The sequence below is a fragment of the Sapajus apella genome, unplaced genomic scaffold (assembly GCF_009761245.1).
Source record: "Sapajus apella isolate SASKATOON/1434 unplaced genomic scaffold, GSC_monkey_1.0 scaffold16, whole genome shotgun sequence".
Taxonomy (NCBI): domain Eukaryota; kingdom Metazoa; phylum Chordata; class Mammalia; order Primates; family Cebidae; genus Sapajus; species Sapajus apella.
This window is the reverse complement of record NW_022436956.1, coordinates 13900955-13911887: the sequence shown is the minus strand read 5'-3', so window position 1 is coordinate 13911887 and position 10933 is coordinate 13900955. Positions and strand designations below refer to the sequence as shown.

The 10933-nt window shown below is 43.0% G+C and overlaps 1 pseudogene; it reads right to left on the bottom strand.

The window, feature by feature from the left end:
* Positions 1-10933, bottom strand: part of LOC116556429 — a 25574-nt pseudogene that overhangs the window by 6196 nt on the left and 8445 nt on the right.

The following is a 10933-nucleotide window of genomic DNA, read 5'->3' as shown; positions in this document are numbered from 1 at the left end:
TTTTTTTTTTTTTTTTTGAGACGGAGTTTCACTCATGTTACTCAGGCTGGAGTGCAGTGGCGCAATCTCGGCTCACCGCAACCTCCGCCTCCTGGGTTCAGGCAATTCTCCTGCCTCAGCCTCCTGAGTAGCTGGGACTACAGGCATGCGCCACCATGCCCAGCTGATTTTTTGTATTTTTAGTAGAGACGGGGTTTCACCATGTTGACCAGGATGGTCTCGATCTCTTGACCTTGTGATCCACCCGCCTCGGCCTCCTAAAGTGCTGGGATTACAGGCTTGAGCCACCGCGCCCGGCCAATTATAGTCTCTTTTAAAGGCTAGATGAAAAGTAAGTATAGATTCTTGGGGAATATTCACCGTGATGGACTCTGAAATTGCATTCTTTCCAACGGGCTTTCCCTCCCCGGTTCTGTTTTGCTGTTTTTCCTGGCTGAGGCTGAGCAGTTTCTAGGATCAGACTGTAGGTGGAGCAGTTATGCCTTTCACCCGTGCTGCAGCAATAAAAGCAGAAGCATTTCATGTCTAGACAGACAACGTGCATGGAATCATAAAATCTTGAGACTGGAGGGATCCGGAAAGGTCGTCTACTCCCTCCCTTGTCTTTAGAAAACTGTGCTCCGAAACCAGCCTTGTGGTGATGCATCCTCCCTGCCATGTTCCTTTTAACTGTGTTTAAAGCTCCACCATTCCATTCCTGGCTGTTTATTTTAGGCTCAGCAACAGCGAAACACAAAATAACAGATTTCGAATATAATCAGATATGTGCGTGTGCACACATCCCTTCTCCGTGGGACAAAATACCACCCTTGGCACTGCAGGTTCTGGGCAGTTCTTTACATTCTGATACTTTAGCACATGTTATCTTTCTCCTGAAACAGTCTGTTTGTCTTAGGTTAAGATTTCCTTGTATTTTAGGTCCTGATACAGAGGTGGAAAACACCAGGTAAATATCTTTACAAAAAGGCAGGATTAAACGTCAATAGGGCAAGATTTAGAAAGATGCAACTTCTCCCTAGGCCCCCAAGAAGACCCATGCCCCGCGACTTATGTCTCACCCAGAAGGATGTATATGGAAAGATTTTTCTCAAGTACATGAAACTGGTTGCCCTGGAAGTTTTTCTATGAAGTTATTGTCTTCATATCTAATCCTTTTTTTTCCCATTTGGAATTCCTGTTTGTTTGTTTGTTTGTTTTCCTTTGGGAAAAAAACTAGATATAAGAACTAATGAGGCCACATTTAGGGTTTAATAAATATTTTTTAGATGTTTAAAGGACAATGTTGGCCAGGCGTGGTGGCTCGTGTCTATAATCCCAGCACTTTGAGAGACTGAGGTGGGTGGATCACTTGAGGTCAGGAGTTTGAGACCAGCCTGGCCAACATGGCGAAACCCTATCTCTACTAAAAATACAAAAATTGCCTGGGTGTGGTGGTGCATGCCTGTAATCCCAGCTACTTGGGAGGTGGAGGTGAGTCGAGACTGCGCCACTGCACTCCAGCCTGGGGGAAAGAGTGAGGCTCCATCTCAAAAAAACAAAACAAAATAAAACAAAAAAAAGATAAGTTTGTGATTATCTATTAATCATAATCTCAAAGCAGGATTTAGAGTATATGTACAAACTACTCAGCTGGTCTGAAGATAAAACAGTCAAGAGTTGTTTGAATCAGATGTTAGACACCTTTTCAATTAAACTCACATTGTGTCCTACAGCAGGAGTTCAACACAGCTACCTCGATGTTGCAGCCTTTTCATCCACAATTTTATAGAAGAGCCCACTTGTTATGAATGAACAGGCTGGTTTGGAAGCAGCAGTTGGTTAGCAAATGGGAGAATACCCAAGGGCCACCTTCCTGAAGGGATGTGAAAATTCTCAAAACACGAATGCTCAGATAATGTTAATTATCATTTAGCTAAATTATTTCAACAAATAATTTTGATTACCTGTGTAGGATAAAGCAGTAAACAGTTAAGAAGGAATATTAATAAAGTATAGTGGAAATTTTCATAGGAAATCTATGGAAGTGCTACGAGATAGTAAGTTAGCAGGAGATAACACAGACTAGGAAAAATTCTGCCCACAGGATGCAACTTAACCAGAGGTCTGAAGGTGACAGGCAGGAAGGCCAGTAGAAGAGGATTCTGGGTAGAAATAGTTGGTTGAAGGAGGGTTAAGAGTGGGAAGAGTACAGAACCGTCAAAACACTGAAGGAGGTCCAGCATGGCTGGAAGGTAGAATTCTAGAAGACTGGAGAGCAAGGCGAGGCCAGATCCTGGAAAGCTTTGTTGTTCCTGTAAAGAGAGTTGGTTTTATCTTAGGAGCAATAGAAAGACCCTGAAGAGGATATTCTGTGAGGTGATGGAATCAGGTTTGTAGATGAGAAATACCATGCTGACTGTTGTGTGAATGGATGGGTGCCAGGGGAATACAGATTTAGGAGTGAGCAGGTATGGATGTGAAAAAAAACCATGAAAACATGACCCAGAGAGTGTGTGCTGAGTGAGAAAAGGGACAAAGATGGAATCCTAAGGAATATGTAAAAGTCAAGAAGAATAGCAAGTAATAATGAAAGCAAGAAGGAGCCAGAGAAATGAGACAACCAGGGGAAGCTTGATTTGCAGGAACCAAGGAGGGAGACTTCTTCCAAAAGAAGGAAACTTTTCAGTGGTGACAAACGTCACCAAGAAGCCAAGGAAACAAAGGACTGAGGAGCATCTAATGCATTTAACACAGGGAGGCGATGGGTAAGCTTGATAAAACCAGCTTCAGTAGAGTGGTGGCAGCAGAAGCCAGACTACAGCAAAGAAATACAATGACTGGTTGGGGAGGGATGGATATGGCTCTTCTGGAAGTACCGTTCCAAAGGTGGGGAGAGAGAGAGTCAGTAGTGGATGATAGGAGATTGGGTATTACATAAATACGAGAAATTTGGAGGATATTTAAGTGCAGTTTGGAGGATATTTAAGGATGTGGCAAGTTGAGTGGGAGGTTGGAGGAAGTCCCAGATGAAGGTTATCAAGAAGGCTGGAGGGGCTGTGATTCAGAGCACACGCGTAAAGCAGAGGCCTTGGCTGGGAGGAGGGATGGGCTTCTGCATTTCTGTGCATTTCTGAATTCAGTGGCAATGTTCTGAGAGTGTTCCTATCTGGCGACTCTCATTTTCTCTGTGAGAGTAAAAGGTACCAGGGACTATATTTTTCTACATATCAATTGCAAAAGTTTAAAATCCTTATCAAAGAGGAAGTTTTTAAAAAGTATTCATAAAATTGGGAGAGGGATAGGGAATTCCTAAAATGCATTTAAAAAAAAACAAATTTAGGCAAAAGTAGTTGATAGCCAAGACACTTATGAAAGTAGATACTCACCATGCATTCTGCCTGCAGCAATTGATGGTGGGCGCACTAAAGACCTGAATTCAAACAAAAACTGTACATCTTACTCTAATAAACATTTATGATCAAGTCTAATGGTTAGGTGAATGAAAACAATTCACCTTCCATGTCCAGATTTAATGTTTTTCATCTGAGCAGTTGAATGAATACATAGCCACTAATTGCAGTAGGATTATATGAAAATCAGGTAGTTTAATAAACTCTATAGATCTGAACAATCGTTAACACAATAGCCTGAACTTAATTAGAAGCTCAGATTAAATGCTGGCAATAAGCAAATGGTTTCTTTGTTGTCCACTTTAGGTATATACTAAATATCACAGCATGGTCCGGTAAGCATAGACACAAATAGAGTCGATATTTGAAGAAATGAGACAGAATAAATAAATCATACTCATATTCATGCCACCCTGGCGGTGGGTGGGCACAGGAAAGCTTATTTCCTTGTTTTAACGTCATTATGTGGAATCCAATGTTTCGAACCATAAAGAGTTAATCCTCCTTGCCAAAACCATCTGTTTTGTAATGTTTTTGACAGAAGGGAGCACTTATCCTCTAGAAAAGGACTTACAGAGCATTAGGAGGGCTCCTCGGCAGCAGGAACCAATGTTCTCTTTGTTATAACTCAACCCACAATTTTCTGTCTTTCCAACAGAGAGAGAAGAATGGGAATGTGCTGCCTAGGATTCTACAGAAAAATCCCCCAAGTAATCACTCCAACACTCCTTCCCATCTGGGCTCCTTACGTGTCTTCTCTGCACCATTTTTTTCTTATTACTTTTCCTCTATAGCAAAGTTAGGAGTTAACTTGAAACCAACAGGTGTGTGAGGGTGCAGAAGCTCCCCTATTCTACTGGTTTTTTTTTTAAATAGTATTCAGTTTTGCCGGGCGCGGTGGCTCAAGCCTGTAATCCCAGCACTTTGGGAGGCCGGGGCGGGTGGATCACGAGGTCAAGAGATCGAGACCATCCTGGTCAACATGGTGAAACCCCGTCTCTACTAAAAATACAAAAAGTTAGCTGGGCATGGTGGCGCGTGCCTGTAATCCCAGCTACTCAGGAGGCTGAGGCAGGAGAATTGCCTGAACCCAGGAGGCGGAGGTTGCGGTGAGCCGAGATCGCGCCATTGCACTCCAGCCTGGGTAACGAGAGTGAAACTCCGTCTCAAAAAAAAAAAAAAAAAAAATAGTATTCAGTTTTATGTATTTGTTTATTTCCATATTTGTTTATTTTAAACTGGCCTGTTGAGGTATAATTGATGTACAAAAAACTGAACATGCACAATTTGATGAGTTTGGACAAATGCATATACCGTGAAACCATCATAACCATCAAGGTAAGAGACATATTCATCACCTCCAGGAGTTTCTTGGTGTTTCTGTTTTGCTTTTGTTCTTTTGGTGTAACTCTGAATGAACTACAGCAGCTTCAGATTTGGTGCAGCAGTCTCAGAAGCCGTACTCACATGAGTTCTGTTCCAGGGACTGTCAGGAACTGACTCTAGCCCTGTGTCCCTTCATCATATGGGAGTAAGTTGTTCACAACATCAGGGAGGGAACAAACATCTACTGTCTTGGTGAAGATCACCACCCTGGTTCCTCAGGAATTGCGGGAACCTTGACTCTCAGGCCAATATTGGCTATCCTGGGGCCTGCAATATCTTGACCAGTCCCATCACCTTTCCTGGCTCTATTTTAGGCCAAGACCCAAAGGCTATACAGCCAATATTGGATTTTGGTGGAAGGGCCCGCAGTGACCACACAAGGAAGCCACACTCCTACACTTCCTTCCTCCCTCGTTCTCTTGTGAAAGTCCCACTAACTACATTCTTCTTTCTGACAGGCTTTTTAAAAATCATCCTTGCCTGCTTCTGTTACCTCATTCTTCCCCCGCTTTTTTTTTTTTTTTTTTTTTTTTTTTTTTTTTTTTTTTTTTGAGACAAGATCTTGCTCTGTCACCCAGGCTGGAGTACAGTGGTGCAATCATGGCTAACTGCAGCCTTGACCTCCCAGGCTCTAGTGACCCTCCCTGCTCAGCCTCCTGAGTAACTGGGACCACAGGTGCAGGCCACCATGCCTGGCTAGCCTCATTCTTCTTGACTTTCATGTATTAATTACTCAGAAATGTCAGGCTGCTGCTTCTTGGTGCACGTTAGGGATGTTTTTTGTGTGTGTGTTGATGATGTATTCGAAGCAAAGATAAGTGCCTGTGTAGCTCTCTACTTCTTTCCTAGATGCCCATCCCTGTCTCTGTGTAGTGCAGCCTCAGATGATGCCATCTTCAATTGGACTGTTTATTGTAATAAGGGTTAGGCATGTGAGTTTTGGCATTGGACGGATCTGGCCTTGGATCCTGCCTGTTGCCACTAGCTAAGTTTGAAAACTTGGTCCTCATTTTCATCATTAGTAAAATGAGAATGTAATGCCAAGTATTGACGTAGTGCTCTCAGTCCAGTTGTTAGTGAGAGTCTGAGATTTGATCTTTACCCATAATAGTTTTATAGGAAGGAGACCATGCTTTTTTTGCCGTGTGCTGGGTAAGATACTGCCTTCGTAGATACTAATAGCCGAAGGTGAAAGGCATTTTCATTTCTCTTTTAAATGACAAAAGGAACCATGTTCCCAACTACCCAAATGGGATGAGCCTTAAATCAAACTGTATTTACTAGAGTTAATATATTTTTACAATCTTATTCCTAAACTTGAATATCCAAAGGTCAGATGCCACTCATCTTTAGTTAAATCAGTTGCATGAGTCTTCTTTGTAGATAGATCTAAACACACCTAAAAAAGGCCTAGTGCTCCAAGCGTTTGTATTTTCCATAAAAGTGTCATGAATCAAAAGGAAATGCTGAACGTCACACTTCTTATTTAACCACTATTCATTAAGCTTCAACTAAGACTAAGTTGACAGCCGCTGTGCTAGATGCTGGGACTGTCGTGAGAGATGAGACGGGCCTGGGCTCTGCCCTCGTGGAGCTTAGAGTCAAGCAGAGAGAGCCCATTCACAAGAAAATGAACAAATCACATAAACGGATGTGGGCCATGAAACGAACTGCACACTGCAAGCCAGAAGAGTGACGAGGGGACCTGCTGCAGACAGTGTCGTCAGGAAGGACCTCCCTTAAGGGGCAATTTTCACTCAGAACCTAGAGGATAAGAAGCTGAGGGAAGAGGGAGGGAGACAGTGCTGCCTGGAGGGAAAACTATGGCTGAGAGGGTTTGAGGTTGGAAAGGCCTGAGTGCTGAATGAATGCTAGAGGAACAGAGCTACCGGAGCTTGTGGGGTGCGGGAGAGGCACTTCCTAAGAAACGAGATCCTGTTTCTCCTATTGCCTCCTTGAGTATTTCAATAATCCATTCAAAAATGCTCTTAGAAAGCACCTACCTACATGTTTGACCATTTAGAAATTAACAGGTTATTAAAGCAAATTGGGAGTTTCAACAGAGCAGGTTAGGAAGGACATTTCAGGTTTGTTAGCCTAAATGGGTAGCTGGAACTGCACTAATTCTTTTTTAAATGCCCATCACCACCTTTTAGTATAGAAGACTGCTACACCACAGATCCCTTTGTGTTGGGAAATATCTGGACGCTCAGCAGCTAGAGGCACCTTTAACACACAGCAGGTTTTCTCTTTCATGATGAAGTGTCCATACAGCTGTAGTCTCTGACATTTCCCCTTGCTTCATTTTCTTCAGTGGTTTTGAAAATAATAATTGTAAGTTCTTGACAATTGAAAACGTTGTCTGCAGGCTAAATGAAAATGTTGTTGGACCACTGACAACACTGTCAACTTCATTGTTTGGCTCAAATCAAGCTTCTTATTTAGCTAGGTCAGTTTGACCTGCAATGGCTTTTTTTTTTTTTTTTTTTTTTTTTTTGGCAGATTAAAATCACACACCCTCTCTCCTTCCCACCTCTACTTCTGAAGAAATATACACTCGCAAACCACAGAAACCAAACAACACTGCTGAAAGTTCTATGCCCTTTCCCTGTCACCCCTACCTTGTCCCAGGCAGCGCTCCTGCCATGGTGACGAGCAGCCTGCTCTGTTTCTGCTCTCAAAAAGGAACTGGGGGGCCCAGCGTTTATACAGTAAGGAAATTCTTTGATTCTCAGGCCTAGAGGGTGGATTCCTCTCACAGATAACCCCTTCCATCCATTCCTCTCTGAGACCCTTTTCACCTCTTCTGTTTAATGCAGTTAACAGCAACCACTCACATTGGACTTAGATGCATCTCATTGACTTTAACAACAAAATAATAGGCCCTTTGAGGGGAAAGAACTCTTTGCCATCATCCTTCGTGCGTATGATAATGAGAGCAATAACCTCCTCCTTCATTGACTGTAAGGTACTTCTTAATGCCTGACACATATTAAATGGGCAATATGTATTGGATATTAGCTAGCATTCTCATCATCATTTTCAGGTTTTAAGCACACACTAAGTCCCAGGCCACTATGCCAAATCCTCTCCATACATAATCTCACCAAATCATTGCAAGAGCCCCACAGATGAGCACATATCTTACAACCATTTCACAGGTGAGGAAATGCAGGCGCCAAGAACGCAAGTGCCCACATTCACAGGTCTGATACATTTTGGAGCTGAGATTCAAATTCAGTCTCCATAGCCTGTGTATCTATCCTCTAAGTTGACTGTATTTTTCTTCAACAGGGAATGATTTAGAAATAATCCTCATAAAAGTTTGGGATAACCTCAAGCTGAATGAGTCTCTTAGACTTGAAAATTCTGTAATAAAGACTTGGATGGCTTATTAAACATGAAATTCAAGTCGGTGGGGTACGGGGAGGAGTAGAAGAAAGGAAGAAGAGAAGAAACATTTATTGAGTGCATATTTGTACATCTGTATTTATCGAGTGTATACTTATCATTTACATATATATGTGTGTATATGTGCATATAGCGTCTTTAGGACTTTCGTCTTTTTTTAAGTATTTTATTTTTTAAAGAGGTTAACCATCTCACGCCAGTTAGAATGGTGATCATTAAAAAATCAGGAGACAACAGATGCTGGAGAGGATGTGGAGAAATAGGAATGCTTTTACACTGTTGGTGGAGTGTTAATTAGTTCAACCATTGTGGAAGATAGTGCGGCAATTCCTCAAGGATCTAGAAATAGAAATACCATTTTGACCCAGCAATCCCATTACTGGGTATATACCAAAGGATTATAAATCATTCTGTTATAAAGACACCATGTACACGTATGTTTATTGCAGCACTGTTTACAATAGCAAAGACTTGGAACCAACCCAAATACCCATCAATGATAGACTGGATAAAGAAAATGTGGCACATATACACCATAGAATACTATGCAGCCCTAAAAAAGGATGAGTTCATGTTCCTTATAGGGACATGTATGAAACTGGAAACCATCACTCTCAGCAAACTGACACAAGAACAGAAAACAAAACACTGCATGTTCTCACTTATAAGTGGGTGTTGAACAATGAGAATACATGGACACAGGGAGGGGAACATCACACACACTGGGGCCTGTCAGGTAGTGGGGGGCTAGGGGAGGGATAGGAAGGGGTGGGGAGATGGAAGAGGGATAGCATTAGAAGAAATACCTAATAGAGATGGCAGGGTGATGGGTGCAGCAAACCACCATGGCACATGTATACCTATGTAACAAACCTGCACGCTCTGCACATGTACCCCAGAAATTAAAGTATAATAATAATAATTTTTAAAAAGAAAAAAAGAGGTTAACTTGCACAAGATCACCCAGTTAGGTGATGGTCAATTCAAAATTCAAACCCAGGTTTTTCTGGCCTCAGAGTCCAGCCTCTTACCTCCATTTGTACTTCGATTTCATAACTCTACTGCACTGCAGGTGCTTTAAGAATAATTACATACTTTCTACTAAGATACTAAAATGGCTTATCAGAGAAGATCAGGAGGGTAGCTTCCTTAGAGAACAGTGAGGGAAACCACTAGACAGTTGCATTTAGGGGATGGATTTTCAGTGCAGAACTGCCCAGAGGTAAGAAGATAGATGAGCTGACCTCTTAGGTCCTTCCCAGGCTCAGAGCTCCAGGATTTATTTGCCAATGAAAATGTCAGGCTTTTTCTTCCATAAAATGATGTATGATGGTCTGAATACATTCTCCACTTCTACCTCTACCTCCTTATATCTGATTAAAAAGCAAAGATTAAATCAGCAAGAAGAATTTCCGCAGCAGTAATGCAGTTTCCCTGGGACAAGGTAACAGGGGGAGTTGAGGGAGTGAAAAGGGATGCATGGTAGTAGGAACAGGATGAATTGATCAGGTATAAAGTGGTGGATGGAACAAAGGACAAATGCAGTTGAGTTATGAGGGCCATGACATAGTATCAAACAACAAGCACGACATGTAAACCAGGTCTCTACTTTTGAAAAGAATCTGCTCTAATTAAACAAAACTAATGCCTATGAAACAATTTGAGAACCATGCATTTTTAACCAAGGGATAAGAGGTCAGCCTTGAATCAGAACTCGTTCAACCAATACTCAATATCAGACACTGCTCTGGGTATGGCGGATAGAAATGTATCCCTACTGGGGCAGGCAGAAAATAAACAACGTAAGTAAAACATGCAGTACTCTAGTCAGTGTCAAGTGCTGAGTGGAAAACAACGCAGAAAAATGCAGAGGAAATATCAGGGGCAGGAGTAGGACGTGGTAAGATTTGATAGGTGGTCAGGGATGCCTCACGGTGAAGGAGATACCTGTGTAAAAGAGCTGAGGGTGGAAGAGAGTGCGTTATCATGTCATCTGGTGGAGAAGAATGACAGGCAAGGGAACACAGTGCAAGCTTCTGAGGTGGGCATGAGCACGGTGCCCTAAGAAAGGGCTGAGTAGAGGGTGGAGTCAGAGTTTACAGAGGCCAGATCACACAGAGCACTGAGAGGATCTGAAAGGATTTTGGCTTTCACACGGAACGAGACAGGAGCCACTGCAGGCTGCTGAGCAGAGGAGGGGCATGACGGACTTACACTGCAGCAGCATGCTCTGGTGCAGGTTCAGGGGATGGGGCACAGTAGAGGCTGGATACTGGGAAGGGGAAGGCAGGGAGACCACTGCCACTGTTAGGATTTGACAGGAAACCAAGTTCCTTGCTCCCTCCGTTTTCACCCAGCCTGCAGGATCCCCCTGTCTTTCCCCTCCCCTCTAACCAGGCCAACTCGAGCGTCGATCACCATTGCCTTGGTCAGCGTCTCCTCTCCCATTCTGCCTGGTGCTCATTCCAAGCCTTCACTCTTCTTCTTAAGTCCCAGCCCTCCGTCAGCACATGGCCTAGCCTCCTATTTCATCATGAAAACTGGGGCCACTGGCATGCACTTCTTCTGCTTCCTCCCTCTACTCCTGCTTCCATAAAAAACAGTATCAACGGGCCAGGCGCGGTGGCTCAAGCCTGTAATCCCAGCACTGTGGGAGGCCGAGGCGGGTGGATCACGAGGTCAAGAGATCGAGACCATCCTGGTCAACATGGTGAAACCCCGTCTCTACTAAAAATACAAAAAAAAAA